Here is an 11,577-nt window from a genome sequence, read left to right as displayed (position 1 = left end):
CACTGAGCTCTCAACACAGACAGCATCGTCAGAAGAAAAGTTGATAAAATAAATTTAAAATTTTGTATTGTTCGATACATATGCGTACCGAACCGAAAGCACTGTATCGAACGGTTCAATATCGATACGAGTATCGTTGCACCCCTAGTAACTACGGGTGGAGCCGTGGCATGGAACTCCCACCCACAGACATACGTCGGTACACCCCCCCTCTTAACTTTTACGTAGCATGTCCGTTTTCCCGCTGCTTGCGCTACGCAAATATTCCCGAAAGAGAAGGACCCATTAAAACAGGTAATCACAACAAATTCATACTTAGAAACGCTGCTTTTGCAAATGTATATTGAATTATTTTATTCTGCTGTTAGACCAGGAATCAAAAATGGAGACCTCAACGTCAGCATCTTCTGCCCACCTTGGCAATGTCAAAAGCATCAGGCTTGTGGCAGCAATCAAGCAGGACTTGCGTGATCTCCACCAGCAGTTCCCGCAGATGGAAATTATTTTCTCTGTCATCACCCAGCGATGCCAGTGGAGGCGTGTTAATCCAAAGAAGGTGGACAAGGCTCGACGCTTTGTAAACAATGTGATGACTACTTTTATTCTGTCTGTTTGTGGTTGTATTGTACATCATCCACAGATAAAGCATAGAAATCCTGACCAGTTTTTGCATGATGGAGTTCATTTCACCACTTTGGGAAATGATGTATTTTTAAATAATATTGCCTTGTGTCTGAAAGACCCAATCCAGTAGGGTGATGCTGGCTTTGGACTTTCCACTAACATTTTGGCAGCAAAATCTGAATCAGGAATTATATTCTTTATGCTGTTTTTTTCCCCCCTTTAAACTCATTTGTTAATTTTTCTTTAAATGCCAGAGGAGCCGTCACACTTTTCAGTGATTTCACAATTATTCCCCTTGTTCTTTCTTTTGCTGTCATTCTCTTCTAAATTTGTTACTGCTGAATGTTCTTGTAATAAATATTTTTTAAATCATCTCTGACATGCATGATTTCGATTTAATATTGCATTGTACATTCAGCAAATTTTCAGACTGTTTAGAAACACCATTGCTTTTCATTACACTGTTTTATTGAATGCTGTTAAAGACAACATGCAAGAAAATTCCATTTACATCTTTCATAAAATAAAAGAGAAGCTGCAGTCTACGATTAACAAGTTTAGAACTTAAATACATGGCACTTTATGCTAGGAAAGTGAAATAACAGTAAAAGCTGCATGTAAGTTCTATCATTAGCAGGATAACAATTTTAAGAGAAGCCAATTATATGTATATTGAGACAGTGACTGTTGTCCTCAACATATTACTGTTCCATGCAGTTGCATGTTTCTCTTAAGAAACATAATGTGGTGTTTTAGCCTTTGTATTTTTGAAATTCATTGTTATTCTAATGACTAAAGAAAGACTTATATTGTTAATTTGGGGTGGCTGTAGCTCAGGAAGTACAGCTGGTCATCTTCTGATTGGAAGGTTGGTGGTTTGATCCTGGCTCCCCACAGTCTGCATGCCAAATATATTTTTTTTTAAAAAAGTCAGTATTTCAAATAGATGGCATGTCCATCATGTCATTAACTGCCACTGAGGTCTCAATCTGAAGACGGCTCCTAAAAAAATCACAGACAGAGGAGAGAATAATTAAAATCAGTTTGTTAAGAAGTTTATGCCTCAAACCATAAGTCCTTATTTTCTCTGCTTTCTTGTTAATTGTATGACATTTAGCACATTTTGTTACACAATTCTACTAAGCTGATAATTGGCAAGGATTAATTAGTGTGTCTGTGAAGTTTCTCAGTCCACCAGGTCATCGTAGTCTAAGCATCTTGGAAAGAAAAGCATGTGGACTTCTTTAAGTGTCTTGAAGACGTTTCACGTCTCGTCCGAGAAGCATCTCATCTGAATGTCCAGTGAACCTAGAACAGAGGCAGACAGACAAGCGCAAAAACTTGGATGAAGGAAATTTGAGAAGGACCACTCCCTGACTACTTCTTTAGATTACATTATCCACAGTATTTAAACATGAATACATTTAATCTGAGTAGTAAAAAGTAGCATTTTGCTTTATTTTCAACATATGACAACAGAATGACAGCCCATCTTAGTTGAAAGCCCACTCACCATGACAAGGTGCAGGCCATGAGTGGGAACACGGGACAAGACACACTTGGCAAACAAGACAAACTAAGACAGGACAAGATACAGATATACATATACTTCATACACATCAGCAATACAAGAAAAAATTTTAAACAATAACAATTTATTAACAATAACATTTTATGTTAACATTTTGAATTTTAAATACTGAATGCAAACTCATTTTTAATTCCCATAAGGAAATAAACAATAACACTTCTAAGGAACAATGTGAAATCTCAAATTGAAAACACTGTGGTGTTATTTATAGAAAAGTGCAATAAAACTATCCTGTTGTGGGGCGTAATCCGTGCCGTGGCTGTGGGGGAGGCTGGCGCACCTGAGGTCAATCAGTGCATCACTCCTCCCCTCCATATGAATGAACTAGGGCTTGTTGTGTGTTTGTTGTTGTTGGTGGTATGTGTTTGGCTGGAAAGCTGTGCTGTGAGTGTGTGTACAGCAAATGCGAGTAAAAGGGAAATGCCACTGAATGGTGAGTCGTGGTCGTGTCGTGCCTCCAACCTGTCACAAATTCATATCAGCAATTACAAAAGTAGCAAACAGTGGAAAGAGACATTTTTTCTGTTTCTTCTGCTGATGATTCAGTCCTGTTTATGCGGACTGTAAACCATGGGCAGCAGAGGAATAACTGGCAGTAACTGATAACGACAGCTAGGACTGAACAACTAGTGATTTATTGTAATTTAAATCAAAATTTAGTTATATTCTTTGACCATATGTTTAGTTATATATTATATATATTTCAATTCTAATCTAAAATACAATGTATGTTCGAACAATCTGAAATAATGTCAATAAATCATTCAGCCCTAAAAGGCATCAGGTATCGCCCATTACTCTCCATAAAAATGGATCAGTTTGGTCATCTGTCTGCGAACCAACTTGCCCATTTTTGCCATTTCATTTTCTCTTCTTGCTAAGTGACTAAATCTGACTTTGCAGTACCATGTGGAGGCCATTTTCACAAGTACATGAATGTGGTTGACTTCAACACATGTGTCAAGCATATGGCTTTGAAGATGAGGGAAAAGGTTTTTTTCAGCACATTCTTCTAGAACCTGGGTGACAATGGTTGCTGTGACTCCACGTCCACTGGGTAGCTGACCACCATTGGTTTTGATTTTCCTCTGAATGCATTTTTCTGTTGTGATACAGACAGTAACCATGTCTGGTGAAGGTTTTTGGAAACCACCTCTGTCTTTCTGCTTAATAAAAGTATGCACAGCACCTTCGGTTGTCAAGGCCTGTGAACAAGACAAGCAGGTGATTTTCTCTTTGATCTTCTTTACTACAAATCCTGCGATGTAGCTGATCACTGCCTCTTTGTATTCAGACAGGTTGCATAAATCTGGGAGGTCAGGAATCAAGTGATCTTCAGGGTCATTTACTTCCACAAAGTGCACTTCCATTCTGCGGGCAACATTTACAGCTGCAGATGTTGAATCAAGAATGTATGTGTTGTCTCGAAGTAAACAATTGCCTGTACCCGTTTTAACTTGGTGCCTAACAAGTAAACGTTTGTAGGCTCCCCTGAACTGTCTGGCATTAAGATTGTCATTGTGCCCACCTCTTGCTCTTATGGCAGAGAAGAAGACCTCTAAGTGGTCCTGACTCAGTTTGTAGGTCAGAAGATACCTGCATGGGGCATCGGTCCTCTCAACAAGTTCATTATAAATGTTAAGTGCACTTATGCCATTAGCAATGAAGCCATATATGGCAGTCTTCTTTTTTGTTGTGTGAAGTGGTACCATCTTGTCATAGTGCTTGACCTTCAACCCACGAAGCAAGGTTTCTGCATCCTTCAAGATTGTCTCACCCCTGTGTTTAGTTGATGGCTTAATTGGAGCTTTGTAACCTTTTCCAAGAGGATTACGGCTGTTGAGCACATCAAAAGCTGCATCTACAGTGTGCACAAACTCCACAGTTGCAGAACAACCTTTAAACTCCTCCAATTTCAAGCCTTGTTCACAGAACTCCATTGCATCCGCTACACTTCTACTGAAGAGCTGTGCTGCTAGGTGGACTTTCATTTTTGTTTTCTCCACTGTAAATCAGCCATTTTTAGCCTGTTACCTAGTCACAGACCCTCTTCATCTTGGATTTTATTAAGGGCTTCAAAGTACTTCCACTTAATCTTCCTCCCATCTTCTGTCTCAAATTCCATTGAAGATGCAAAGGCATTACGAAGAAGCTTTAGCATATGGCATGCATCCAGGATCACATGCACTTTTTGTGTGGGATTGTCTGGATGAAAGAAGTAGGGCTTCATGTTGTCAATATTTAACTCTGCGCCAAGTTCCCTTATCATGGCGAGGTTACTCGTAGTGGCATCACACGTAAGGGAGACAACTTTAACACCAACTTCATGAAGCCTGCTAAGGCTTTCCCGAATGACATTGGCCTTCTCTGATCCATCCATACTATCGATGAGGAAGTACGCAATGGGAATTTTCCATGACTCATTAACAGCCACAACCATGAGGACCAAGGCCTGGGTGGCAAGTGTGTTGTCAATTTCACCAGTGCCTATATCTACATAGCCATGGAACTGGTCCCCTGCAAACTCAGTCATCTTGTGGATGTACATTTCATCCATCATTAGAGCACAGGAATCTGTACAGACAATGCAGGCAAGTCCTCTTTTTCTGTCTTCTCCTGTCCTTCAGTGTCTTTTCCTTTCAGAGGCTCCTGCACAGAGATTGCAGTTGATGGCAGCGAGTCCTCTTTTTCTATCTTCTCCCGTCCTCCAGTGTCTTTTGCTTCCATAGGCTCTGATTTTTGCATTTCATTTGCTGTGGTAGAATTCTGTTCTTTTGGCTCCTGTGCGATGTTCCGTCTAATTTTTCATGTATCTGAGTAAACACACAAACTCCCTGAGCGCTCCCTTGGACCACTGTGAACAACATTAGATGTGCACTGTGGTCACACCAGCATCGAATCCATCCAAGTTACATGCTTTATTAAAATAATCAAATTATAGCATTTACATTTATGTTAGACTACTTTTAATTAAGTGCTTTAGCCCACTTACATGAAAATTTAAAAAAAAAACGTTCATGACCTGTGTTGTATGTTAACACTATTGGAAGTAAAAACAACTTGAACACCAATTTTGAAAACACGAAAATGAGTATGAGTCTGCGGTCTGGGAGACAGTCCTGTAACTCTGGCTGCAAAATACAGTATATAATGACCAATATTGGGCAGTTAATTCTATAGTTACTTCTTCAAAAAAGTAACTGAGTTATGCAAACAAAGTTTTTTGGAGCTATTTACCTAAAATGCAGCCAAGGCATTTTTTTAAATAAACATTTCACACTCTTTACAGAACAATCAGCTGTTCTGCATCAAATTTGATGCCACACAAATTTTTTGTGCCACTGCAAAAAATAATTTCTGTCCACTATGAGATAAAGGTGAACAACAGCCTGATACCTGCAGGCCTGACAACAGGAGATGTAACACTCCTGTAACACCTGTAACATTCAGCAGTAGCCTCGTTGTTCTGACACACACAACAAAACTATTGACTACACTACACACTAACTACACAAGACAACACACTCCAAACATGCTAAACGTCACAAATCTCTCACATCTCAAAACACCGCCATCACTCCTAAAACTTCCCCCCTTCCTAAACAACTAAATGCTGCGTTGCCATATAAGTTTTTTTGATTGGTCAACATGGTACATTTTTCCACCAATAGGAAAGGGTGGAGTTTTTTGGTTTTGTTTACGCTCACAGGCGGAGAGTGCTTTTGAGCGCTTTCCTTATAAAACACATTTTTACCGTTTCTTTGCACAGTAAATATAAACAACGATAGTATTCAGGAAAAAAACAAATGTTGCACATATTTTTTATCATAACTCTGGTTTTACGTGGCCTATCAACACAATTTAAAAACTGGTATAAAGTCCACACTTTTTCCGTCAATTGTTCCGTCTGTCCTCACATCTCCAGTGGTTGTACACGTTGTCATTAACATGGCTTCACTCCACATCAGCCACGCCGCTTTGCTAGCTAAAACACCGGTGTCGGCACATAAGGACGCTGTCGTAGCCTGTCAACGACGTTGATTGGCTGCGTATATACCAGTCACCAGTCACTTACTGACTCACACTACAGAATTAATTGTTAACGTATTTATTTTCATTTCAATTCAGGTTAGATTTTTTTTTTTGTGTGTGCAATGCAGATTTTCTGTGCGCAGAGACCGCGCCAGCATTGTGCGATTGAGCATGCCGCAGAAGAGGGACTCAAGTGCTTTCATTGAATGTACCTTGTGTTTCGTTTATTGTGTAAATTTGTTTGTGTATGTACTTTATGTATGTATATATGTAAAACTTTAATAAACATAATGTTGAAAAAAAAAAAAGAATGTGGGATACTGTTTGTCCGTGATTTGGAGACCCCAGCGCGTGCTCCCGACGCAGGGAAACCCAATTCTGCAGGGTAGGCCTACTTTGGCACTTGTGCAGGTGAAGCCAAAGGGAAGATATGCTTCACCATATTTTCTAGTCTTTGGCTTGGAAGGAAATTGGTTTGGAAACATATTTGGCGATGCTTCATCTCCTGCTTTGCGGTGGTGTGGGAGCCCCGTCAAAAGCCTGTCCATTATGCTCGCAGTGTCCAAGCGTTTTTTTTTTCTTTTCATACTGACTTTCATTATTATATCCATAAACGTTGGCTAAAATGAAAAACAAACTTTCAACTCTCATTACAGCAATCCACCAATGACCATTCAAGTCAGTCTGTTGCACTACAAGATCCCCAGGAAAATTATTAAATTACATTGCTACACCCCCGACCTCATTGAGCCATGGCTAAACAGGATTTTGCTGCCCCATTGGTTTGACCAAAAAGATGCATCGTTATCTGATGAATGAGTCTCTTGCAGAAAAATGTAAACAGTGCTGGACATGCAGCACTGCATGTCCAGGGATGCCAGCTGCCGTTAATCCCGAAGAAGAAGAAGTAGTGCCCGGTTTCATAGCTGTGTCCAAATTTAGCAGCTGCATCCTTCAGAGGCCGCATTTGTAGGCCAATTATGTACAGCGACGCAGCGAAGCCTGTCCAAATTCGAAGACTCCCCCAAACACGGCCGAAAAATGTGTCCTTCATTTCCCCAGATTTGAAGGATCGGGTGCATCCTTCTTGGCCCAATCTATTCCAGGATTCATAGTGCAGCCCAGCCAATTCCAGTTTTCAACAATGGTGGTTGCTAGTTAGTTTTAATATTACTCCTATTACTCTTTCTAGGTCACAAAATAAACTTTTAACATATTTTCAGGCGAGAATGTAGCTGTGTAAACTTCAAATATCTGCTCGGTTTATCAAGACGTCACATATTTTTTTCAAAAGTGCTCCGACATTTTCAGAGACGTCTGTTACACACCAGCTCGATAGCTAGAGGGTTCAAGGGTCACTGGAGCCAGCGAGAACAGCGAACTCCCGGCACATCATTTTCAAACCCCCCGTGGTGTTTTACTACTCAGGTTAAACATGATATATAAGTCACTTAGATAACTTATAAATGTTATTGTTTGGCTTTTTTCAGTGTTTTATTTGTTCCTGAGTAAATCGGTTTGGCTGAGTTTAAAGTTGTAGTTTTTACACAGCTGAATAAATGTCAAACAGAGAACATATTAAACAGAAGTGTGAAATGGTAGAGAATTTACTCCAGTGTCCTGTTATATTTTACATAGAAAGAACAGACGACCAAGTTTATTAAACTCCACCGAGACAATCTACAAATTTCATTGAAAGTTCAATAAACTGTCATCTGCTCTTTATTTTTAGTTAGCACATACCTTAAACATATCAAGCTGCAAGCTAATAATAGTTATATAAGAGCAGAGGCATGCTGGTGCAATAAGCTGTATTGGCGCATGATCTGATTAGTCGACTAATCCCAAAAATAATCGGTGACTAGTCGACTACCAAAATAATCGTTTGTGGCAGCCCTACTGGCAACCATACCTGCACTTTGTATGTTTTGTCCCTTGATATCTTCCAGTTTTGTTATAAATTTCTTCTCGAGTCCCAGAATGGCTTCAAAAATAGTTTTATTGGAGATATCATCTTCCTTCTCTGAAGATTTTGTTCTTTTTTTATTCTCTGGTGGTTGTTGTGATAGAGTTGGCGGTGCTGAGTCTGCTCCACGTTCTCATTTGTTTAGGCCCACATTAGCAGCTTCGATGCTAGCATAGCCATGTTCACTGACTTTAGCATGCGAAGACGTTAGAGCTGGGCGATATGGACCAAAATTCATATCTCGATATTTTTTAGCTAGATGGCGATATAAGATATATATCTCGATATTTTTTAATCCCATAAAGTAAGAACAAAAAGAGAGTTCTTGGTCAAAGGTACTTGTCCCAGATGTCACACATGGAACTTTTATTAAGATACAACTGTAGATGTACATGAAAAAATAGTCAAAAATAAATAGTCAGCATTTATTAAGTAATAATGCTCCATTTCTTCTTTTCATACATAACAAAAAGCTAAAAATTGTAAACTAAATGTAAAATGTAAACTAAAAAGATGCAGATCTAAAATAACAAAGGCAACTTGCTCTTTAAAAAGTGCTTACACTGAAGTAAAGTTTTCTAAAGTGCTTCTTTGTGTGTATTCCTGAACAATCATCTGGTACTTTGTGCAAAAAACAAAACATGTAAACAGATTGAATGAAATTAACAAAATTCCATTCTTTGGTCAGTGGGTGTTTGTGCAAATCTTCAATGACAATAACAATATAGAAAGAACACAAACAATTGGCAAGGCCAACAACTGTACAGTTTACGGATTTTGTGCCAGGAAAACTAATCTGTCAACATTATCAGGCTTCAAGGATGCCCTGTGGCAGGTTACAATGTTTCCACTGCAACTAAAAATCCTTCCAGAAGGGGAGCTGGTAGCTGGCACACAAAGGTCTCCCGGCTCAGTGCTGGATAGGCAACTTCATGTTCCTTCCACCATTTGAGAGGGTCAGCATCACTCTCTACACAAACTGACAACAGGTAGCTAGAAAATTCATTTTCGATTGCCTCCCTTTTTGTGAAACCAGTGTTGGTGGCTGTGCTGTGCTGGAAGAAGCTTGCCAGTGATCTCTTTTGATCTCTTTTGTGTTCTACTGCTGCTTCTTCTCGGTCTGCAGACTCAGGCACGGCTGGATCAGGCAGCTCAGACAAACACGTACCCTGATAGCTGAGCAGAGACTCTGCCTCCAAGATGAGTTTATGTTTTAGTGCATTAATCTTCTCACTTGGGGTGTATTTCGCCCTGAACCATGGATCCACAAAAGAAGCAATGTCCAACAGGTCACTGGTAGATGGATCTGCATATTTATTGTTGAGGTAATCCACAATGCGGGTCTTGATGGATTTACACAGCTCACTATCCTCCTCTCCAGTTGCCAGGAGGCTAGTGTTAAACAGGTGTAGCACAGGTCTGACATATGACAGGGTCACATACTTCTCTCCTGAAAGTGCATCAGTTAAGTCCTGACAGGGTTTGAGAGCTTTCTGAACTGCTTCCAGGACCTCTATGTCCTGCCAAGTAGGGACTAGAGGTCTGGTTTTCATGTCGACAGAGAGGACTTTAGAAAGTGCTCTTTCCTGCTTCAGAACCCTCTAAATCATCAGAAGCCTTGATCCCCAGCGAGTTGTTGCCTCTGTGAGTAGCTGGTGACTTGGAAGACCCAGCTGTATTTGCACTTCAGCCAGCTCTCTTCTCTTCCTCCAGCTGTAGGAGAAGCTGCTGATGACTTTCTTACACCGAGAAATAGCCCGGGTAATGCGGGCATCATCCATAGCATGTCCTGTGACACACAAAATACAAACTTTTAAAATCACTTTAATTGTTATGTTAAGATGCAAATCACTCAAAGGCAAATTAATATCCATCTCAGTTGTATAGAATGTGATGCATAAGACTTAACAATATTTGCAAAATGTGTCTTGTATTGTATAACCTAGAAATGGTTCTAGTTAAACTATCTTGGTAAAATCACCAGCAAATGTTTGGAACGTCTATTTTTTTTACACCTTTTAATCTCACAATGTATTTAAAAATGTATCCCTGTCTTGTCTCAGCTGGGGTCCTCATTTAGTGTCACAATCCTCAATCTAATACAAGCACAAATACACCCCAATACGTTTATTGGATTTAATAGGGATAGTTTATTAATTTATTCAACTAACTTTTGATTTCTAAGTGATAGATGTATATGCTGGCTATTAGGGGTGGGGGGAAAAATCGATACTGTGTAGTATCGTGATATTTTGTTTGCTAATAATGTATCGATACAGGGACAGCAGAAATTGATATTTTGTTACAAAAAAAGTTTTCGTGGACTGGAACATGCTCTGACTTCAGAGCATGTTGATCCTTTTTCTGAGCAAGAATCCTGACATTCCTGCACTGTCCAAATGTGTTTAACTTTTTTTATGGCAGCAATAAACATGACAGTTTACTTATTTTAATTTAAGACATGTTTTATTTTAATTAAGTTTAAAACTTTTTTATTTAATGTAAAATTATATTTTGTTTTAATTTACTTAAAATTCTTCAGTTGCTGAAAGGGCTGCATAGTTTTCACAAATTGCATAGTTCAGAATAGCTAAAATATTTTAAAAAATTGCAATAAAATCGTATCGTGCGTTAAGTATTGTAATAATATCGTATCGAGGGATGTATGGTGATTCCCACCTCTACTGGCTATGACTTGTAAAAATATTTGTCTTGTGGTCCATAGGCATGTTTAGCTCTGCAAGTGACTCTATCGACTTTTACATTTATTAGCATTTTTTTTTTTCAAATCAACAAATTCAGTATTGCACTCACCAATGGCCAGATGAAGCCTGTGACCAAAACACTGGATCCTCGACCACTTGTTCAGTTGAACTGCCTTGACAATATTAGCCCCGTTGTCAGTTGTTATAGCAACCAGTCCCGCTGGGTTGAGCTTCCAGGTTTTGAGGACATCCTGCAGGGCTTCTGCTATATGCTATCCGGTGTGGTCTTGAGGAAAGTAGCTGGTCTGGAGACAGGCAGTTTTCAGTTCCCAGTCTTCCATGAAATGTAACGTGTTTCACCAACTGGAGGTGTAGCGATGGGGCGGGTGTTGTGTTCAGTGAGGGAGAGAGGCAGGGCAGACAAACCCAGACGAGAGAGAGGCAAAATAGGGGTTCCACAAGTGTAATTATAACGCAACATAGACTATATCGATATAAACAATATTGTCACATCTTATGTATTGTATAAAAATATTTATATATTTATAAAAAATAAAATCGATATTTTTTAAAAACTCGATATATCGCCCAGCACTAGAAAACGTCTTAGCATTGGAGTTTGACGGCACAAATTGCAGCTTTGCATGCTTAATAATCTT

This window comes from Aulonocara sp. 'chitande type north' Nkhata Bay, linkage group LG11 (assembly GCF_057382095.1).
Source record: "Aulonocara sp. 'chitande type north' Nkhata Bay isolate Kocher_YH1m ecotype deep benthic linkage group LG11, A_spYH_male_GT1.1, whole genome shotgun sequence".
Taxonomy (NCBI): domain Eukaryota; kingdom Metazoa; phylum Chordata; class Actinopteri; order Cichliformes; family Cichlidae; genus Aulonocara; species Aulonocara sp. 'chitande type north' Nkhata Bay.
Note: the sequence above shows the minus strand (reverse complement) of the source record.